Source organism: Zosterops lateralis (genome assembly GCF_965231275.1).
Source record: "Zosterops lateralis genome assembly, chromosome: 2".
Lineage (NCBI taxonomy): Eukaryota > Metazoa > Chordata > Aves > Passeriformes > Zosteropidae > Zosterops > Zosterops lateralis.
The window spans coordinates 96,116,681-96,141,294 of record NC_139763.1 but is presented as its reverse complement, the minus strand read 5'-3'; positions in this window follow the sequence as shown (position 1 = coordinate 96,141,294).

Sequence of the window (24,614 nt, the reverse complement as noted above, 5' to 3'; positions counted from 1 at the left end):
TTCAGAAAGATTCCCACTCCCTTCAGTGGCTAATCCCTGTCTGCTTTTTGTTTTCCAATATCCGAACACAATTTTTCAGTAAAAATATGATTTTCGCCAACTATTAAAATTTTGGATAATAACAAAATCTAGCAATATGTATTTGCACACATTTATGAAATGAGAAGAAGTAGTACCTGTACCAGGACTGGAACAAGATCTTTCTGAGAATGACTATTAAGTTGATTGAATTCAAAAGCAACAACAGTATTTTCAAATTATTTAAGGAATAAATTATTTGAGCAATATTCGTGACAATATATACAGAATATTTATTCCTAATAAGAATTTTAAAACTCCACTGTAGTTCACATGAAAGAATTCAGATTTATCTCACTGCTGGATGCTATATTTGGCATGAATTCCAAATTTGCAACAGGGTGGAGTATTTGATCAAAAGATCCAGAAAATTTATGTGGGTAGCCAAAGTCAATCTGTTTGGCAAAGCATACAGATGATATTTCTCTCACATTGCTTTGGTATTTTGGAAAACTTGCAATATCAAAGGAAAAGTTTGTGTTCAATGCACTGGAAGCAGTAAGTCACTAAAAGGTGTTTTCTGAAGGGATAAGTAAGCATAGAAGATGCAGGATTTGAGGCTGGAAGTAGTCTTTTTTAGTACACTCATAGTACAAATCCTGGAAATTCAAAATTGTGCCTCCATCTGCTACACTGCCCACTCTTTCAAAAGTGACAGCTGATACTTCCTACTGACTTGATACACATTTCTGATTCTGCTGAAAACTGTGCTCTTTGGAGTAGGTCCTAAACTAAGGCACCTCAAAGCACTAATAACACATTAACAAACTGGCAACTCTTCCCACGTTTCCTTCTTGGTCACCTTATTTAATCAATAGGCAGGATTATAAAAACTTCACACTTTCTTCTAAAATCAAGCTGGTATTTGGTATTGGTGCAATTGCTAATGCTAACTAACATTTCTGTCAGTCAGAAGGAGTCTCCATTTAACTGGAGTGATGCTCTCTTGGTCTTAGAAAAGTGCTGAGGTAAATTAGCTGTCAAGATAAAATAGACATGTGTTCAACAAAAATGACTTCTAATCTTATAACTATGTTTTTCCCTGCAATTATCATTATTGCAAGACATGAATTTATCAGTACTTCCAACATGAAAAAGGAAAGATATGTAGACATACGATTATTGTCAAATATCAGGCAATTTAAAAAAATACTATCAAGAAACCCATTTTCATGTCATTACTGAAAGTCATGTGTAATTTCTAGTATTATCTGCAACTAAGTCTATTCCTTCTCTAAGGTCTTATACTAAAGTGTGGGTGAACTGGGAGGATTGGGAAAGTGACAGCTTATTTGCCCTGGCTGTCGGTGTGTCTCAGCACAACTTTGATATAAAGCAAGCCAGCTCTAACCCCAGCCTTCAGGAACTGGGCAGTGAAAGCAGAACAAATAGTTTCAGCTTCAGCTTATCCAGGAACTCAAGAGGAATGAGTTATGCTGTCAGTGAAAACTGCTCAAGCCAAACAAATTTAATTTTTCATCTGTATTTGAATGCAGACATGCACAAACTTGGCACACATGAGGCACAGGAAGTGTATGTTATTTCATGAATTTATTGTCAGCAGTAGCAGTGAGATACCCCTAAAAGCAATTTTTGGGTGCTTTAAATACACTCCAGCCCATGATCAGAACAGGACTGAAAGGTAGAATGACACAAAATCAATCAGTGCCACCCTTCTACCCCCCCCACCCCTGCCCCCCAAAGTCTGATTTCAGTGGGATCAGAGTCAAGCCAGTCCATGGCATAGTTGAAATATGTCGTAAGATTCAGATGTGTCTGGACTACTGCTGCATTAGTCTTGGATCTCTCTGGCCTCCCTTCTTTCCTCCTCTTCCGAGCCCGCCCTGTCAGAGCTTGTGTTACTGTTCCAAAGGTGCTCCTGCTTTAAAAAAATGACCTCTGAGGTCTGTTTTCTTTTCCACAGGCATGGCTCTTACTGCAATCAAATCCTCCAAATCCAGTAGAACAGAACTGAATCTCTGAGAAGCCAAAGAATACTCCTGAATTTCCATCGTTCCCTGAAGCAAGCACCAGAGCTCAGCAAAGAAACATTTCTCACCTCAAAAGATCTGGCCGGGGAAGGGAGACCTACATACCACAAATTGTCAGAAGACTTGAATCTGTAGTACTTGTGCTATGGGAAGAAAGAGGGCAAAGAGGAGCAAAGTACTTCCTAGCATGACAGGATGGTCAGAGGTGTGCACTAAGGAGAAGGGACAGCTTGATGCTCAGATAGGTTAATCAGCTCTGATTAAAGCACTTGGATGTGCAGGCCAATGAATTCTGAGTGTGTCTGTCCATTTGTGTGTCCAGTTCTGTCTGAGGTCACATCAGTTTAGCACAGCTGTCCAGTGGAAACTGTGCTGCACTGCAGCAATAAACAAACAAACCCCCGAGCTTTCCAGTCACTTTGGCCAACTGTGCCAGTTCCAACCCAGACAGAAACAGGCTGATTTTGCATGGGAGGGGGTGCATCGATTTTGTATATTAACAGATCATATCTCACACTTCACAAGGCTGTAAAATAATGTTATTAATTTATTTAAGGTGCTATGTTATTTGAGTAAAGAAAAAAATGCATTTTGATTCTATTCATATAATGCTTGTTTGCTGGTACATTGAGTAGCTTTAAGCAAAGAACCAAATTATTCTCAGACCAAAAATAATGAATTAGGACATCTTTTTTGATGAATATGATCTCTTGTTGCCAAATGCTTCACAATTGAAGTAATGGCTTAAATCTTGGCCATGTTTCCTAGGTAAGTCTTTTCTCATAACCTCTTCAGAAAGTATTTTCAATCAGTGCTTTTACCATATTAGAACTTCACATGTAGTTGTGAGACCAGATATTTGATATTTGACCACAAAATTTAAGGTCTCATGATGGACTTCTCTTTAGGTAGATGCATTTAAATATGGGGCTTTGGTTTGGCAGCCCCTTCTATTTTTTCTCTAAATCAATTGTCTTGCTTGTTTTATTTTAAAGGTATTTGCTACTTCTATTTTTGTAGGCACAGGGTAAAGCAAAAAGGAAATTAAAAACTGTCAGAAATAATGAGGGATGCAATTAAATGCTGTCATGAGGAAAAAAAAAAAAAGAAACTCTGTTTCAGGTTTTCTCTTTCTTTTCATATCTAAACTGAGAATATCTGTTAGTTGGACAATTTGGCTAATGTCAATGACCAGAAGCAGCTGAGTACTGGATGCAATAAGTAATGAATGTAAGGCTGACTTCCTTGCAAAATAACCAGCAAAACTCATGTTCCACTTTAGATCTTAAAACAGGACTTATGTGAAATTCAAAGGGTACATCAGTTTGTGATAATAAATCAATAATTCAATAGCTCTCTGCTTCCTTTTAAAATCCAGGGGACAAAAAAAACCAAAATCCTATTTAAATCCTTTCCCATTTATAATTTTACCACCAGATTACTTCGACTTCAGAGAGACAGAGGAACAGCCAAGCTGGAGTCTGCAATTGTAGGGAGCACCATTGCAGTAATCAAAACATAGTGCAACACATAAGTACTAACCTGAGAGAGCATTGTGTCAGGGAGCTCTCATGCTGATCTAAGAACTCCTGGTTAAGGCTGATCGCTTTTGCGGTTGCTTACAATTAAAAAATTGTTACAGCATAACAATCTAAAACAATGTGTGTCTTCAATTTTTAGCAAATCAAAAGGATGATGTGTTTAATTTATTTTTGCTTCATTTATTTTCGCTTCATTTATTTTCAAAACAATGGTTTCAAGAACATTCTTCCAAATATTTAGTGCGTTTCTTTTCCTCTCTGAAAAACTTTGTTTCAAAGTGCTTCAGATACAAAACTTCAGAAATAAGAGACTACTTATTTTGACCAGAAAACCTTACCTATACTAGCATATATTTATGAAATACTTTCTTTCACAGTTTTCGTGAGCAAAGATCACAAAATAACCAAGCCACTTTTTCACTGCTGTTTCATTTTCACTTATTCCTTTCTGTAGATACACAGTATCAAAATGTCAATATTTAGGTCCAAAAGCCATTCAAGAATGTCAAGATGAAAGGATTCCACTCTATAACTTGACAAGTCACTTGCCTCTCCCAAGCTTTTATTTAATGTGGCAAGTATTTGCTCTCTTGCAGCCCACACAGAATTTGAATAGGCACTTTGGGTCTGTAGAGCCAGACTGAGAAGTGGAAACCTGTCAGAGAAGTTAGGTAGAACCATAGGATAGAATCACAGAAACATTTACATTGGAAAAGACCCTTAGGATCACTGAGCCCAACTGTTAACCAGTACTGTGATGCCTTTGGCAGATATCAAAATCTCTGCTCCAAGAGAAAGCATACAATGAAGGAGAAATTTTGAAAGACAGCAAGAATTAGGTTCCTGTGTGTCACTTATGTGTATAAAGAAACTGCTTCGTTCACGCCATGCCCTGCTGCATTTCTAATACTGCGATTAAACAGCAAAAGGCTTAACTCTATCTTGAAACTGTAACCTCACATCACAAATGAAACTCATTGTTACACTCATTGTTACCACATGCCTTTTACTTTCTTAGACAAGACTATCTAACGCAAAAGTTTTATTAGTTTCAACCAGCTGCTGCATCTCTCCATGGCTACCAGCTTTTACCTGACTGTACAGCACAGCTTCACCTTCAGCTTCATTCATCCAACAGACACTGGAGTGAAAAATATTGCTTACTTTTGCTCTAACAGGCATGACCCCTACCTTAAAACTAGATATCTAAAAATATTTGGTCCTTCTGTGTCAATGAAGAGACAATCTATTACAGTGCAGGCTCTGTAAATGTTACTCAGCAAAACCAAGGTGATAGATTGCTTTATTTAGGTAGGATTTTTAAAATAATTAATGGGCTTTGGAGCACCAACACCACTGACTTTCAGTGGGATTTTGATATAAAGGAATACTGGGGGGAATTCCACCTTGACTGTTGTTTGTTTGTTTGTTTGTTTGTTTGTTTGTTTGTTTTTTCTGCTATGCTACAGAGTGATTTTGAATCTTTTGAGGGGAGAGGGAGAAATGTGGGCAGTCGAGAAAACAAACTAACAAACAAACAAGAACTAAAGTCCCAGGAGATGTTTAAAGAAAGCAAGCTGCTTTGGGAATAGCTGCCATGAACAGCTTATTCTTATTTGAAAGTTTTTTAATACCACATTCAAAAGTTATCATTTAAATGTCTCCTTCCAGTCCTAAGAGAACAAAAGCCCGCATCACAACTTCCACCAAAATAAGTCTGCCAGAGGTGGCAGGGATTGGATGAGCTGCAGACATTTTCCCTTCCTGGCAAGGTGGCTGTGCAATCCAGGAGTGTGTACAGAGACCATTTCTTCCAGAGTCTGCCTCCTTCCTGGAAGAAACCCCCAATGCCCTACCCACGCTGGTTCTCCTTGATAGTGCCCTGGTGACACCTTACAGCTGCTGAAAGATCCCCAGGGAAGATACTCAGATCTGTGAAATATGTCATCATGCCTCCTTCAGTTTGGTTTTTGTTCTCAGGCAAGTGACAGGCCCTGATCTACTTTATGAACCAATTAAAACAAACAAACAAACAAACAAAAAAATCAAACCCACCACAGCACAAAAAAACCTAATCAAAAATCCAACCAATCAAAAACCCCAACCAACAAACTTAGAAATTAATCCTAGTACCATCACTTGACTATGTTCTGTGAGGTTTTGAGGCATTTTGCAAGTTACTGTTATATTATCATATGGATGGCCTAGGCAGAGCAAAAACAACCACACCTCTGGCTTAATTCCTTTGTTAAAAAAGAAGAGATATTTATGCCCAATTTAGTACATTGCTGAATCCAAAGATAACATCTGTAGGGAATTTAAGTGGAAAGTAGCATGTGTCTATCAGAAAACAAGTAATTTGTAATAAATTTTGTTGTCAGGATCTCAAGCAAACACCCACATTATACATTTTAATAGAGCACTATTTAAACATGGAATAAATTACTCTAAGCCACAATGTATGCACACCCCTTCTTAGATAATGGAATGTCCTTTGTAATCAGCAGGTTTAAGTCCTCTCTACCCCAAACTTTCATTAATCGAGTCTACTCATGGCTTACATATGTGAGAAAACTTTTGTACGTGTGAGGGCCATGTGACTCATTTCCATGTTTTACACTTTACACATGCAGCAGTCTGACACTGTCACTGATACATTCCACAGGTGGGAAAGGGATAGAGATGCCATTCCTACAAAGCTACAAGTCATATGAAATCTAACCCTAGAAGGCAAAGAGAACCCAAGCAAAGAAATCTTGTGTCCATTTGGATGTCCATAAACCAAAGTTTCTATATGAGATTCAACTTCAGATGTCCAAAAATCAAAGTTTCTATGTGAGATTCTGATCAAAAGAATTGTTTTGTTGCTGTTTTTTAGGAAAACATTGGTGATATACACAGACTAGACATAGTCCAGTGACATGCAACTTCATCCAGTAATTTGTGAAGAGAAATCTAAATGCTGGCTCTCTTTTTGTTTCAATCAGTAGCTAACAATGAATTCCTTCTTTTCTGTCTAATGAGATCCCTTCCCTTCGTCCTTTCCCAGCTGCAAGAAAATAGTGGCTGGGACGTGGGTGTTTTATTTCATTCTGTAACTCTAAAAGAGTGTAACTGCTGTGCTCTTAGATATGTAAATTAATAAATCTGTCAAGATTATTAAATTCCCAGGGGATTTTTTTTTTTTGGTATTACTATTTTTTGTACCAGGCAAAGAACATTGAAGATTTCATCTAGCTTAAGGAATATAGGCACCATTGTAAAACAAAACAACCCAAACATAAATCTCACCTTTGCCACTGGCAAAAGTGTGTCTATACTGAGGATGAAGCATTTGTGGGAGCTGATGAAATCAGCAACAGCTGCAGCCTCTGCCCACTGAGGTCTTAGAATTTGACTCTTGTGACAGACGACCAGTGATCAAAATAATGGAATGAAAGGGTTACACCATCTCATGGTGTTTACTGGACCAGCTGCTGTTCCCATGTAAGTAAACAGCAGTGAGGGCAGCCAGCCCTGGACTGTGACACTTCCTTCCAGCAGTGACCTTGGGAAGGGGCTCTGCTAATGGTGGCAGGACAGAGCACTGCTAGAATATGGCTGGGAACAAGTCTGACATACCACTGAAGTCTTTCCATCTGATATTTCCTTCATACTGTATGTACACATCCAGAGAGAAGAAAAATCTATAACAACCATACAAAAATCAGAATCTGGTTTTAACACATAATTTTTAGCTCCAAGTGCTAAATCAACATCATTAAATACAATTCCATTTTTATCGTGCAACTGATACACTTTCAGTCTTTTTTTTTTTTAAGAAATATTTTTTTGCCTTAAGTTCTTGTGTTTGGTCTGTAGCCAGATGAAATTATTTTGGGAAAGTGTAAGGCCACTTGGACCAGAGATCCCTGGGAAAGTGGACTTAAAAAAAAAAAAAAGAGGTGTTGTCACTTGTCACTTTAGAAAAAAGATTGCCTTCCCTCAGTCTTTTCTTGCTTACAAGCATATCTTCAAAACCTGGGTTAGAGTACAAACTCTAAGCATTACCTTTTTTATTATGTAAGAATGTACAGGATTTTCTCTCATAAGAAAAAGCACAACTTTTGGAGATGATCACCGCACAGCCCAGACTAGGACTTCTTCATCATGAAGTGTTTAGCAGCACCTACCTATCATGTCACTCCTGTACATATAATTTGGAATTAACTTCACAGCTATTTTCACTCACAGAGGGTTTATTATGCATGGGAACAGCCTATATTAATATCCACCTATAAAAATAACAGAAACTTCCCAGAGAAGGGCCTCTTACATATCCACCACTACATTACGACTCTATCACACAAGACAAAGAAATTCCAGTTTGTTCAACCCACTACACAGAAAGTGGGCAAAAGGAATCACATGTCAGAAAAGTATTTTTATTTCCTCAGACTAACCACATATGCCTTCTATCACTTGTGTGGCCCTAGCACATGTAGCACAGAGTTTCATCTACAGTCAATACAGTGCAATTCAAATTTACCTTGACTGTGCTAGATATCAGCTTTCAAGAACCATCTAAAGATTCAAGTGCCACTCAATCCACTCCAGGTTTTTGTAAACACTGTGCTTTAAGGGCTATTTTAGACCAACGAGCAAAAGAATGCAGAGTATTTCTTACCCAGAAGACAGAGTGCCTCGTTAGTCTGTCTGCAAGAAGGTTGATGCCTTTGCTTGGTGGCATCTCTGGGCTTCAGACACAAGGAAGACTTTGTCTTTTCCTTCTCTAACCATTTACAACAATTCTCGTGCTGGGGCTAGGAAATTGCAGCTCAGTGTAGATAAGGGCATCAGGCTCTCAGAGGTTTAAATAGACATGGAATCTCTGACATGGAAAGGAGTTCAGTGCAGGCAAGGAAGGATGAAGGTACAAGATACATACAGGCATATGAGCATCTTACTCTTTCTACTGTTTTTCAGCACATGTGAAAAGGATAAAAAAAATAACATTTCCAAGTCTCCTGGTGGTTCCTAGTGACAGGCCTACCTCCTCCCACAGCGAGGGTCTCTCATGTGCCAAAGTGGACAAGCCAATACAGCTGGGAAAGGCTCCCCTGTCATCCCCCAGCAACTGGGACACACAGTTCTGTCCAGAGCAAGGCCCACTGAGAAGCCAGGGTACACTCAGAGAAGAGTAAATGCTATTTATTTTGTAACTGTGCCACAATGTTACATCATCTCACTTACTTACAATCTTATATTGCCCTTAAATATAATATTCCTACATGCTCAGTTCCGTGGTTCAGGCTCAGCAGTGAAGATCTATGTCTAGGTGTACCTCCACTGCAGCTGTGGTAGAAGCTCTGCAAATAACCCCAATGTACAGAAGTTCAAGTATTTTTCTCTCTTCAAAATACTCGCTGGCTTAATTATCTTTTCACTGACATTTTCACTATTGTAATGATTCTATAAACACATTTTTAGGATTCTTGCCAGGGCTTTTCTTACACTAAGTGTTTGCATGTGTATATTTTTGTGTATGCTAGCTTTTATAATAAACTTTTCAGTGTACTATTCTTTCTGACTGCCTGATGGTCAGGAATGGCTGTCCTACACTGAGTTTTGGGGTTTTTTTCTATGAGGCTTTTCAGTAACACAAAAAATTATATCCAGATTAATTAATTGACTCAGTGTTTGTTTTGTCAGCTTCCTCCCTACCTTCAACAGGCCTCTATACACATCACTGTGCACAAATATAAACTCCAGGTGTAAGTCAGAGTGCATGCCACAGGCCACTTCATGAGCCTGCAGTTTGGGATGTGATCAGGTATCCTGCACTTTGGCTTACAGACTAGGATATTTCACCCAGAGAGCAGTGGATATTGGGTGAGGCCCACAGATTATTATCTGGGAAAAATGGCAGCCAAGAAGAGTTAGAGTAGTAACCCATAAAATCATTACTGTTACAGGGAAATGATAATAGTTCTTCATTGTCTCTTCTACTCAAGAATTATAGGGCAAAGCTGTTGTTCGTATTCAAATTCTTTGGGTGGCTCTGGCAGCAATAAGAAAAGTTAAAAGCATTTGGGAAAACCATAATCTGTTTCAGAAGTACATGCACAATGTGCTAGAAGCTCTCTGGAGAAAACTGACATGGTTCTGTCCAGTCACAACATAGAAATGGTTACAGCTTTTCTTTCACTTAGGGGAGTGAGACTTCACACAACAGGTGATATTACAGAATTAGCAGGTAATTAGCAGTATTGTAACTGGGGAGCCTCCACAGCAGTTAAAGCCCCGTAGTTCACCTGGGCATGCACAATAAGATTTGGCCCATGTCTCCATAGGTCTTTACAGATATTTTTCTCCCCCTCTTTTCTCTCATTTAACCACTATTTCAGACATTTTAGGAACTTATTTCGGATTTTGCTCCACAGAGTGTAATAGCAAAAGCAACATTTTGTTTGTGTTCTCAGGTAGCACAAGGTATCTTTTGTGATGCATGCAAGAGAGAAAATGACAGCAACAAAAAGGTAGGGAAGGAGACAAGGAGAGAGGAAGTTAGATAAGAAAGAAGAAAAACCCCTCCAAACAAACACATGAAAAGACCATTGTAATTACCAGCCTTTTGCCTAATATATATTCTGTTCTCTCTTAACTACAGATCCTAGACTTAGCATTGCTTCAATTTCTATATGATGGTTTATTCCTTATCTTCCTCTTTGGATTTTATATGAAGACTTCTTTCTTCCTGGAGGAATCATTAAGGAAATAGCTGCCCTTCTTTTAAACTATCCAGAAGTGTGATCTGCACTTACAGTCTCCATCATATAAGCAATAAGAATCTAGATTTATACTTTGCTCACTCGTAGCCATAAAAAGCCAACAGGATGCAATGTTCTCTCTTGGTCTCCTTTCTTCCCTTTGCAGAGGCACCTTCTGAGTGCTGTGGAACAGGCTCACTCTCCCAGACCTTGAGATGTGACCCCCTCTGTAGGGCCTGCATGTTTTTCCTTAGGCCACAGTGATCCCTCTGAGACCCTGCAGCAAAGAACAGCTCCCCTGCAACTTCCCTGCAACATGCATGCAGCCCAAATCTCTCTTCTCAATAATCCTTTATTGCTTATTTAACTGTATTTAAAATAATTTTCATTTACTATCCATTTTCCTGTGAGTACATCTCACTTCTCCCTAATAAAATGTTAAAGCATCAGTTTTAAGTGAATAAAAAATCGAATTGCAGATACAACTGGAAGTTCAAATATATTTGCAAATAACATAAGTTTGAACAGAGCATGAGATGGATTCTCCAAAGAAATGCCTAAATTTATGTCATAAGAAAAGGTGCAAACGTTTTAGTTTTTAAAAAATGTTTCCCTTGCCAATGTTTGATTGGCAACAGACAAACCACAAGACAGTTCAATTAAACAAAAAAATGTCTAACTTATATTGTTCTGCTAAGAGATCTCCACAAGCAGTCACACACATGTACACAGTAACTCTGAACTGCAGCAGTTTATCATTTATGTTATTCTACAAATCCAGAGAGTATTGGATCATGGTGCAGAAACAAATACAAGGCTCTGTAGAAATATTTTATAATTGCTTACTATCTTCTGATACTGGCCCTGATTCCCTATTTTACTCCTGTACATCTCACAATTAGGATATAATGTGAAAAGCCTGGTTTTGCAGTACCCCACTCATCTACTGGAAGTCTTCACGTTAGCTAAGACCTAGGACTTGCACACCAAGCCTGCTCTCTTCTCTTGCTAAAATCAACAGTGTGCCATCTGTAGAATCGAGCTTCTTATCTAGAAAGTTAATAAGTTTCTCTCCTATCTATTTTCTTAACTTACTAGGATAGCAATCTGATTTTTGGAGGGCTGAAATCACTTCAAGAAGAAGAGAGAAACTGAAAGATAGGGGGAAATGTCATTTAGAAATTGTAACTTTTTTTTATTCTTCTTAGTATTATGGGATTTTTTCTGATTTCTGTGATACTGAAAGATAATGTGAAGTGAGACAGTGTTTCTGTAATATCTTAAAATAAAATTTGGAAAATACTTTTGGCACATTTTTTTTTTCCAAGAAACACATTATTCTTTTTTAACAGCTCTAGCAACAAAGGGCATAAACAGGAAAAAAGGAGCAGCTGGAAACACACAGAAGTAGATGGACATGGGAGACAACAGAAAACAACCACACTTTTAAAAATTATATTAATGTGAAAGGAAGTAATGAAACATGAGGATTGAATACATGGGAAAACCTGGAAATATTAATGCTGAAGGATTTACAAGGAAAAATAAATGCTGAGTGTGACTGGACAGTTCATAGGAATAACGTAGGCCCTGTAAAATCAGAATTGATCCCTGAACAGACCAGCATTCGAAATTATTTAAGTAACTTTTTAATGTAGGTATATTCCACTTTCTAGAGTGCACACAAAATTTTCATAATCACTATGGCCCTAAGTACATACTACTCAAAGCATGCAATGTCATTTAGAGTGTTTGATACTGATTCTCACACTGGATAACTCCCAGTGCAACACAGAAGTCTCTGAAGTTGACTGTACAGATGTTCCAATACAAACATACTAGCTGAGATCCTTCTCCAAATAAAGAATTTATATGACAGCAAACTCTGCTTTTTGTTAATCCAAATTTTGACCTTTTATTCATTTGTCTCTTCCTCTTTGTAATGTGCTTTTACATACTTCTGAAGGCTTTTAGTGTTCCCTCTAAACTTTCTCTTTCAACCAAACTACCCAAGCTCTCCTACATTTCTCATAGGTAAGAGGTCACAGACCACAGTGATCATTCTCCCTGCTGCATTCTGAATCCTCTGCCTCTGTAGAATCATCTTTAGAAACTGGGTGCCTGAAGTGGGCCCTTGTCAGCTCTGTGGAGAATATGAATAGTTTCTTGTGTAAAAAGACACCTTTTTACCAAATATTCAGGTAGTAAAAGACAGAATGGGTCTTTTTAAATTTAAATAAACAAATTTTCTGTCTCTGGATATCCATAATCTATGATTTCATTTTGTTTTGTATTGTTAGACACCAACTGAATGACAATGAATAAACAATCATCAGGAACACACTGAACCCATTTCACTGCTCCACAGGTATCAGCCCATGCCAGTCTCATTGGGAGTTGTTGAGCAAAAATTCAAATACTTCACCTAAGGAATAACAGGGTGTTTAATAGCTGGGGAGCTAAAGTAAGAGCTATAAGCCACCTCTCTAATGACTCTAATTAAGTTTTTTTTACATCAACCCAGGATAGCACAGCTACATCTGTATATGCACACATAAAAACCCCCACACCCCCAATGCTAAATCAAATAATTACATGGAAACAACACTCAAAACCTGTGTTCGTTCCTATTAAAAGGTCACAGATTCTTTCCTCATATATCGTATAATTTATTCTCAATTGTCTTAGGAATGTGGAAAATATTATGACATGAAATGTAATTTGGGAGCATTAAGAAAGTTAAATGTTTATATTCAGTAAACGCCCTTGATCCTTCTTCTGTAGCCAGTGTGCAGAGTGCATACATTTTAACACGACAGATTTAAATATAACTGCATTCCCATTTTACTTACTAGCCAATCTACAGACTGTGACTGGTTCCCAACTCTCACTTTTAAGTAAATAAATTAATACATATGCTGGAAGTTCCTCCACCAGACAGTCACGCTTGGAATACACTGTTCCCGTTCCTAAAGATCCTAAGTTCAGTCAAAGAAGGGAAAAAAAAATTCTCTTGAGGATCCTCCTATTTCCCTCTTCTCATAAGTCTGGAAAAAAATATGCTGAAGGAAAATGAGCTCAGATTTGTACATGCGCCTTCTTTTTTGATTGACAATGAATATTATAAAGGTATGTTAATGTTAGGGGGTTTTGGCAGAATTTCTACAGAACCTAAATGTTATACAGAAATTCTTCCAGAAACAACCCGAGTTTTACCTGAGTGAATATACTGGAACTGCACAGTGCCTTTCCAAAATCTGCCCTTTTAGTAGCTTGTAGGGATTTTTTTTTTTTTTAATGTATGAGATCTATAAATTTGTTAGCAAAGTTTACCACAATTTAAGCAACTTCAGCAATGGGACTGTGACTCATTGTAGGGATCTTATTTACAAAAACAACCCCCAACAAACCAACAAAAAAGAGCAAAAAGTGCTGTCTTACAAGAATATAAATTAATAAGGCATTTCTGAAGTATAGTCATATTTGAATCCTCAAGTTGTAATTTTGGAAAGTTGTGAGCTCTTAAAAAAAGTTACGAAAAATATAACAGGATCTGCAAATTTCTGGAGTGTTATCTGACGTTGGCTCTGTCTTGTCTCTCTCTGTGGATTATTCCACAGTCAGAAGCTTTGATCAAGTCCACCTCTTCACTGGTTCTCATGAACTTCACCCTGAAATTTGCTGTTCCAGAATCATAAAGTTGGCCTACAGAGACACAACTTGGAAAGGCCTGATGGAAACTGGTCCTCATGAACTGAAGACCATGAAAAAACAAATGAAATCACTTTTTGCTCTTACCACATTTTGGAATTTGCTATTACTGTACTACTTCACCACCTGCAGTATAGAAGGAAGAAAAAAATAAGTGGTTTTTTTGCTGGGTAGAGGAAGTGAGTTTGAGGGTAAGAATTGGAGTAGAGTTTAAGACAAAAAGTGGTAAGAAACTTCAAATCAATCTTAAGCAAACGGTGACAAACGTAGACTCCATGAAAAAGGAGTGCATTACGTAGCCTTCAAGCTGCCTGCAACTTCATCCCAGTTTGATTTCTTTTGCTTACCATAAGTAAAGAAACACTAAAAATTTTCATTTGCTTCAGGCAACATGACTGTGATTTCAAAATACATCCAAGTGCACCCTCAGTCAGTTCACAGCTAACAAGAGGGTGAGTGTTGATCTGCTGGAGGATGAGAAGGCTCTGCAGAGGGGTCTGGACAGGCTGGATTGATGGGCTGAGGCCAGTGGAATGGGGTTCTCTAAGGTGAAGTGCCAGGTCCTGCACTTGGATCAGAACAAGCCCAGGCAGCACTACAGGCTGGGGAGGAGTGGCTGGAAAGCTGCCTGGCAGAGAAGGACCTGGGGATGCTGTTGACAGCAGCTGAGCCTGATCCAGCTGTGCCCAGGTGGCCACAAAGGCCAGTGACATCCTGGCCTGGGTCAGCAACAGTGTGGGCAGCAGGAGCAGGGCAGGGATTGTCTCCCTGTACTCGGCACTGGTGAGGCTGCCTCGAGTCCTGTGTCCACTTTTGGGTCCCTAAACCCAGGAAAGACATTGAGGTGCTGGAGCCTTTCCAGAGAAGACCAATGAAGGTGAGGAAAGGTCTGGAGCACAAGTCCTATGAGGAGTGGCTGAGGGAGCTGGGATGTTTAGCCTGGAGAAAAGGAGGCTCAGGGGGGACCTTATCACCCTCTACAACTGCCTGAAAGGAGCGTGTAGTGAGGTAGAGGACAGCTTCTTCCCTCAGATAACTAGGGATAGGATAAAAGGAAAGGGCCTTTAATTGTGCCTTAAATGTGTTTAGATTGGTTATCAGGAAAAAAATCTTCATGGAAAGGATTGTAAAGCCCTGGAACAGGCTGCCTAGGGAAGAGGCTGAGTTGCCATTGCTGGAGGTATTTTAAAGATGTGTAGATGTGGCACCTGGGCACACGTTTACTGGTGAGCTTGGCAGTGCTGGGGTAAGGGTTGGACTTGATGATCTTAGAGGTCTTTTCAAAATGAAGCCATTCTGTCATTCTGTGTTCTTGCAGCAATGCACCTTATCTTCTGAGATGCCAACAGAAGAAGAGCTCAGTACATGTAGTGATTTTCTTTCTTCCATAATACTAAGCAAACGAATTAATATGAAAATATTCTTAAAGAAAAATGATGGAGAAAACCAGCTGATAGTTCCAATTCATTAACAAAGTACATATAATAATGTCCTCTTCATCCAAAACTACTCATCATAACAGCCTGAGAAAGAATGCAGTCATGGTATTTCCTTCAACATCAGAAAAGTAAAGAGAATCCTATGAGAAACTTATTTCCAGAATCTCTGGCTTCTTCTGACCATCCTAACCAAAAAGTGAACAAGGACTTACCTCCAGAGTTTCTCTGGAATGGATATCTCGTTAGACAATATTTTATCCTGCAAAATTGTGATAAACCACAGCACAGACATAGGGGTGCAGGCAGGATAGCACATTTGACAGCATTTTACAACAAATTTCTCTTCCCTGAGTGGTTCTTCGTTCAGAGCTACCTCAGTTTTGCTGCATGGTAAGAATATGCAGAGTTGTGAAGCAGCAGTTGACTTTCCAAACAAACTTCTTCCTTCTATAGTCAACTGTGTACACCAAATTCATTTCTGAACATATGTGAGAGGAATTACTCTAGAATTGGTGCTGGGAAGCCTAATGGAGCGAAAGAGAACTGATTCCATAAGTTTAGAAAATCAGAACAAAACACACAAAAACCCACCCAAAAATACACAAATAAAAAGCTTCTTTAATTCATGTAAACTTCATCTGATGTCTGTGGGACAAAACAATTTTGGCTTAGCGCTTATTCAAATGTTAACAGTAACATACAAACATTGAACTGTTTGAGAAAAAGTTACACTTGTTCACTCCATCCAGTCCAACATAAATAGAAATAAATGCTTTAAGATATGAAGGGCCTTTGCATTTGGAAGGAGTAGAAAGGCTTTCACATAACATGCTATGCTGAGAGTTAAAGCTTCAGTAGTTCAGCCTGCCTTTTCTTGTTGCAAATGTATGAATGACAGATGCTAGAAGAGTTCTTCTGTAAAATAAACAACCCTGAACTGATCACTCACAGAAATAAAACAATGTCAAATTCTCTATACTTTTAAAAGTTTGTAACACTGAATTCAGACATGGAGATGGGACTATAAGCAGTTTGATGAAGAGTCTAGAAGTCTTCTGGTGCAAAAGAGCCACATTGTTAGAATAGCATAAGTCTACATATCTCCCAGAGGAGAATGTAGCCTCTGTACTAGACACATTACTCTCCTTCTCTGGCAGTGGAAGCACACTGTTATTGAAAAGATAAGATAATTATGGATGCCTCACCACCCTGACATTAATATAACTGGTCTGCATTAGGAGAAAAATTCTGTGAAAGAACATGAAATGTTCTTTCCTTTTACCGACCTTTTACAAATTTTTCCTCCACATTAGAACTTCTTTTGCTGTAGCTGCTACCCAGTAGCAATGATTTCAGTGGCTTTCTGTGAAAGATCAGACACAAGCTGGACAGATCACTCATGTGTTCTTATAATCTTGCTAAGATGAACTCAAAGGATTTGTTTCCATAGGTGACCGCTCTTTTAGAACCTCCCTAAAGTGCTTTGATCTTAAAAAAAGAGGAGGGTGGGGGAGGACAGGAAGAAAATAAAGTAGGGGGAAAAAAACTCTGTGTTGGTCCTTCACTTCCATGAACTTTGCCAGCCCATGGTTCTTGGGAACAAGCTAGCACTGTTTAATATCTACACTAAAGGAGAGCAATGGAAGCACTGTGAACCAGAATCAGTAACTTGCAACTTAATTTATTGCAACTTAATATATAATAAAAATAATGGAACCGATGAAGGATGTGCAGATGGCATTGAGCTGACAGGCTCTTTGCTAAACACTCCATAGGCCATGCCCTGATCTATTACAGCCAAGTAAGACTGAAATAGAACGAAAGACTGAAATGCAATTCTGCCAAAATCTGTGAGCACTGCCAACCATGTCTCTGGTCAAGCTCCTATTTTTCCACAGTACAGCTGAGAGCAGAAGCTCTCCTGCTTCCTTCACACCACATTCTGAGGAGCTAGAATAAAAAAACTGTTTCCCCCAGCACTAAAATTTGATGCAATTTGAAGAAAATGAGGGTTGTTTCTACAAGCTCTATTTTCGCCAAGACTAAATATGCAATAGAACTATGTTTCCCCCAGTCCTAAAAAAAAAAAGTTATGATGTTTGGAATCAAATTCTTATGGTTTAGTGATTTTTCTCATAAGATTAGGCAGTTTGAACATTAACGAAGATGAAAAAATTTAATTCTGTCTCTATACAGCTTCTTTTTGTGTAGAAGGGGAAAGAATTTATTAATGATGTCATCAGGATATCAGAATAGTGTATTATTTCAAAACTGATTGTATAGTTACGAATTGAGCAATATCTGTGAGATAAGGCATAAAATCCATGCAGTAGAGATGGATTAGAAAACATGAACATTTTTATTCAAGTTCTGTTTCATTCCCTTTCTAATTTCAGTGTCACTAGGCTAAGTATTTCCTTTGATCATAAATATATTTTCCCAAGGATGCTATATTTCATTTGAAACAGAGCATGAATTATCTTTCTAAAATAATAATAAGAAAAAACCCTATATGATCTTTTGGCATAAAGTTTGAAAAGAATATACATATCTTACAGACAAAATGTGTGCCACTTGGCATCATTAAATAAAATTTCAGGAAGCTTATTTAAAAGAAAAATATTCAAAATGCACACACAGAATGCATAATACTGCCACCAAGCACATTCTGGTGGAACTGAACACAAGCCTTACTTAATCCTCAATCATGTGTTAAAAGGTTATGATTTCCATGTTTTATCTTAGTTACTTCTCAGAAATGGACAAACACTAGATTTGAATACAGGGACAATTTATCAGCTTTGATTATCCTCTGGGTCAATGTCCCAATCTCTGAAATGTAAATGAACTGACACCCATCTAATCTGAACTCCTGTACAATATCACCTGAGTGGAAACTCAGTATTTTTGTACAATGACATAGGAATACAGCCTAATTAGGAATAATAGAAGATCTTTAATGGAATCAATTCCTGCTTGAAGAAGGGTCAGCCATGAAGTCAGACCAGGTTTCTCAAGGTTTATCCATGTGACTCTTGAAAGCCTCCAAGGATGGAACTTGCACAGCTCCACCAACAACCAGTTCCGCTCCTGATTGCTTTTGAAGGAAAGCTTTTCCTTATATCCAGACACAACCTCCTTTTTATCAACTTAGGCCTGCTGTCAGTTGTCCTTCCACCACCACAGAGCCTGTCTCCACCTTCTTAAAACCGTCCCCTTAGGTCCTGGAGGCAGCTGTTTTACAAAGCCCCAAACCCAAGTGTTTCCAGGCTGGGTGAGCCCTATTCCTGCAGCCGGACCTGAAGTGCAGGGGAGCAGCCCCAGAGATAACATCAGTGGCCCCTCACTTACCCTGATGTACTTCACTGGCTCCTGTCTTGCACCAGGAGGCTCAACACCAGACATAATCTTCTAAATATGGCCTAGGAAATGCTGAGTAGAGGGGGATAATCACTTTCCCAAGCTACTGGTTGTGCTCCTGTGGTTACAGTCCAGGATAACATCCTTCTTTGCTGCCACAAACTGCTACTGGCTCAATTCAGTTTGCTGTCTAGCAAGACTCCCCCAGTTTTAGCAGAATTGCTCCCCCAGTCAATGAGCTCACAGATTTTATATGTTCAATTGGGCTAATACATCTACCAGAAAATCTGCCAGTCTTTTAAATTAACACTACAAAGAGTTGCTCCATTAAAAAAATATGTAATTTTTTTTTTCGATTTTGGTATGTCAAGCATCAACATCAGCTAGAGAATCTCAGTGGAAATTCCAGAGCTGACACACAGATAAAGGAATTCAGTAAATTAGGAGATAAATGATGCATTTGTAGGCTGGATTGATTGAATTGATACTAACAGCTTTGGACTGCATTCCCTTTTCAGTGGTGGACATAACAGAATCAGCACAGTCAAGACACACAAAATGGCATTAGTTACAGTTACAGTATGGTCTGTATCAATTCTTTTCTCTTTCTTTTTTAAATTCTGCCTCTATCAGGTGATGTGCTAAAGAATGAACCTCATTATACTGAAGTAAATATTGTTTGAGGTAGACATGTGCTTTCTCACACAGTCAGGCCCTGGATCTACGCTCGTCTACAATGCAAGATCTGCATTTTCAAACTGTCTCCTGATTTTGTAACCTACACTGGATGGCATACAGTGGTTTTGTAGCCAGACATCCAACTGGCACTAATCTACAGATACAATTGTGAAAGGCAATATCAGACAGATCCTCAGTAACATGCAGAGAAAACTTTGAGAACTGTTCACTCTCTCCCATTACTCTCCTCTCTAAGTTTATGAATCTACTATTAAAAAACCCACCAGCCAACAATACTCTATAAAAACTGCAATTCTGTCACATTTAATTCTTTAAAAGGCAAACTTGCTGGAAAGACTTTGAATAAAACTTACAATGATGGGAAGCATGACAGAAGACAGAATGTTGCCTGAAACCACAGGTTAATAAAATATACCACTGGTGAAATGGAGACATTGTTGGTGTCTGCGGTCCTACAGCCAAATAAGAGGAAAAGAAGAATATATTTACATGAGGATTGCAGAGGGTAACAGAAATTTACCTGCAGGCTGCTCAGAATATTTTTCTATTAACAATCAGCAGAACAAAACCCTCTTTCCTGAATCGTGAATTTTTTACATTTATAGCTGAAATTTGGAAGTGTTAACTTTTACCTCACAAGGCTGTTATTGCCTGTGTTATCCCACTTTATGTTAGGAGGTCTCCTTCTAATACTTTTTGGGTTGTGTTTAAAAACAACATTGACACCTTTACCTTGACAGCTAATCTGCCATCACCATGTTATCCAACTGTGGATACTCTCTCCTCCTTTGATAATATTGCCAAAGAGAAAGTAGCCATCTACCCAAGCTACTGCTGTGATCCTACATTAATGGTCATTTATTTCCAAAGGTTCAACCTCCCAGTCTATGCATGGTTATTCTTTCCACTACCAACACATTATTTTAGCTCTGTCACATTCAAGGCAAACTAGGAGTAATCAATTCCTTTATGGAATAAATGCAGGAATTTTTGCCTATCTCCTTTTAAAAGACCTAGAGTGAAATGCATGTCAGTTGTACAGTTATAGTTTTCACTTAAGGATGTAGTCTCTTAAGGATGATGCCACCTCTGTTAATAATTGCTCTTTGCCATACACTTTGTATGCCAGAACTAATTTAATTTAATAGAAGACTCTACTACTAAACAAATTTATAGGAGACTCATTGAAAAGAAAATGTGTATTGTTTTCAAAAATGTGATAAAACCATCTATCCAACTTTGAGTGCTTCATGAAATCGATTCCCTTACCAGCACTTCTGTTCTGCACTATAGGTATAGCTCTACCATCCAAGTAAAGCAAGTACCTGATACAGGTTTTGGAAAGGACAGGCTACCTCAAACAATCCTTTGAAGCTCACAGCAAACCAATCTAGATATTTTGAGGCAAGAATGGAGTAAGAGGGCTAGAGCACTGGTGAGTCTTATTGAAAAAGTAGATTTATTTTTAAAAGACAGATGGCAACTGAAAGTTTGGACATCACACCTGGTCACAGGAACATGACGACCTTTCCTGCTATGTGTCCACGTTGAATTCACTCTCCAGCCTGGCTGGCAATGTGCCCTGAAATCCACCTGATCATATGATGACCTAATTAAAGTTTCCCACAGATATTTTGGTAAAGTTTCATCTACTAAAAGTCTCATTAGGGAAGATAAGTGTTGCAGTGACCAGAAGCAGGTCCCAAGACAGGGCAACCATGGGTGTGTATGCAGATTGGGGTACAACAGGCTGCAAAGCAGTGCCATGGAAAGGGACCTGAAGGTCCTGGTCAGTGGAAAGTTGAATCTGAACCAGCAGTGCCCTGGAGCCAGGAGGGCCAACCCTGTCCTGGGGGGCATCAGGCACAGCATCACAGCCGGGCAGGGGAGGGATTGTCCTGCTCTGCTCTGAGCTGGGGCAGCCTCACCTCGAGTGCTGGGGGCAGTTTGGGGTACCACAACATCAGAAGGATATAAAGCTGTTAGAGAGCTTCCAGGGGAGGGTAATGAAGGTGGTGGAGGGTCTTGAGGGGAAGCCGTGTGAGGAGTGACTGAGGTCACTGGTCGGTTCAGCCTGGAGAAGACTGAGGGGAGTTTTCTCACAAGGGGATGTGCAAGGCAAAGAACTGATCTCTGTGGTGATCAGCAACAGGACTCAAGGGAATGGCCTAAAGCTCCATCAGGGGAGGTTTAGGTTGGATATTAGGAAAAGTTTCTTCCCCCAGAGGGTGGTTGGGCACTGGAACAGGCTCCCCAGAGAAGTGGTCACAGCACCAAGCCTGACAGACTTCAAGGAGTGTTTGGACAACGCTCTCAGACACAGGGTCTGATTCTTGGAATGCCCTGTGCAGAGCCAGGAGTTGGTCTTTGAAGATCCTTGTGAGTCCCTTCCAACTCAGGGAGCGAATATTAATAATTCTGTGAAGTCTCTGTGGTGCCTAAAGAGGCTAATCTGGAACAGAAGCTAGATAGAATGAAAGGAATAAAGAAGGTATTTATTAAAAGGCCTTCAAAGGATACACCTTGGGCAGTACAAGATCCTGGCCGAGGATACACCCAAGATGGACAATGGGTCATGAGGTTTCACACTTTTATAAGTTTTGGTCCGTTTACATTTTGGGGTCAGTTATCCAATTACAGATTCAGGTTATGAAGCCCCATCCTCTCAGATTGCTCTCCTCAATTTGCTGTTGTTTATAATTTTGGGCCTGAAGCTGCAATGGTGTCTTTGGTTCTCAAGCTGGAAAAGGATTGTTTTGTCTAACTAAACTGTGAAGAGAGCTTACACTTTATATGAAGTTCACAGTCACACACTAAGGCAGTACAGAATCTAAAAAATATGAAAGCTTAAACTTAAGGCATCAACTGCATAATTTTTAACCTCATCAAGTAATCTTCCATATAATTGCATTGTGATGGTGCTTTAATAATCTTTACTATAGCTCTAATACTTTTTATCCATGTTACCTGTTGGTAGGTTTATTTAACACTTGTAAAGAGCTTTAAGATTCCCCAATGGAAGGAACAACCGAAAAGCTTAAATTATTCTCTTCTAAAAATATAAAAAGGTAAGACTATCCTTGAGTCTGCAGTACAGTAGGACACCTGATCAGTGCACACAGCCCATGGCGGTAGGGAAGAGTATTGACTCACTTCTGAGAACTGAAGTGGTGCTTAGGATCTGAGGCTTATGGTCAGGAGTTTAAAAAAATGAACAAAAATATTCCAACATACAGCTAGTCCTTTACATTCAAACTTTTGTTCCCAATAAAATAATAATAAAAAAAAACCCCAGTACTTGATCTCTTGAAGATACTGAGTTTATAGAAGTATCCACTGATTCTAGAAGGGACCTACAGAAAGCACAGCAATTTTGAGAGAGCAGAGAAGTTTAATCATCAAATAAGGATGTGGGTACCTATTTACTTTATATTTTTTGAAAATCTCAACCTAGATCTGTCTAAGTTCAAAATCATCTGATTATTTAGATGCTAGCTGAGTAGAATTCCACTTTGCCCTTATCATTTAGTCAGTTGAACCACTACCAGGTGCCATAACTGAACTAATTACATAAACTTACTGCAGTAAGTTGTATTCTTTATTTCCCTATCCCCATGCCATAAATACTTTGTGTAGCCTTCCTAAAAGCATGCTGTAATCTTTCCACAACAAAAACTCATTTCTTAATGAGAACTGTAAAAATACTTTGAGTGCTGCAGAAATAACAAAATAACATGAATTCTTTTCCCAATTAGTTGCAATAGTGTAGAAAATGTCCTAGCCAACAGCAAATCAATACCTGTGAGAAATATTAACAATTAAACCAGTCCTTCTCAGCATGACAATTCCAAATCTCAGAGGCTACATCAGCAGGGTTATGCAACCTCTTTTGCCACATAACACTGTCAGCCAAGTTGATGGGGGCTTGTTTGTAAGCCTTTTTCTAAAACGACAAGACTAAACAAAGTTGCAACTCACTATGTTCTGATCAATTCACTCAGTACTTTTTTATAAAAAGTATCTCATAACTCTTTAACCAGTTATCTGTTTGGCCCTTTGGCAAAAGAAGTAGCAGATATATCTCATCTCCACAAGCTCTGCTACAAACTTATCTCAATTCTGTAACTAAGATACTCATTCATTTTTCTACCTGGTCCTTCCCAGATTTTAAGTCAGAATGCACCTCTAGACTTTCACTTAATTGCACATTACTGTTCTCCCCTTCCTATTCTATCTTTTCAGTTTTCTCCACCCATTATATGTTCCAATATGACACAGGTTTTACTCGTGTATTATGGAAAATAATAGAGGCCCAGATGCCTCATGCAGGAAGATACATAAATAGATAATTAGTGTATTTGAGATGGGCACAACTATTTCACCTGCAGGAGCCAGTGTCTGGAATCTGTGCCATCCACTCTTCTGAGTGGAAAGCAATGAATGAGTTAAAACGAACAATGAATGATTTTACACAGAAACCACCAGGAATGCATATTCCTACTGGTTTGTCTTTTTGGCTACATTTGCCTTTTGAGAATACCAGTTGGGAAAATTGTTTAGAACTCAGACACAGTGAACAATAAAACTGCTCTAAACTAAACTGCTAGCAAGTCAGTGTGTAGATGGAACATGTTACAGCTGTGTCAAGAGAAAGCTGAGTAGCTCAGCAAAACAGAAACTTAGGAGGGTTCCGGAGCTGAGATCCAGTAGATGTTTAGAATATAAAGGAAGTTCAATCCTTGAGAAAACAGACAACTTCCAAGATCAAGGGGCTGATTCTTCATAGCTATCCCTTTTAAGAAAGGGAAACGCTGACCTTTCTGATAAAGATTTTGCATTAGTATCTCACTGCCACAAAAATCTTTCCAACAGACAAAGTAACACCCCATAGCATTGTAACTGCAACTGGAATAATTCAGATATTCTGATTTAGAAAAATAATACTGTAGAAAACCTTTAGTTAACTAGAGATTTACAGAAAACAAACAAACAAACAAACAAACAACCCAGCAAATAAATCCAGCCCTATTTCTCATGTATATGCCA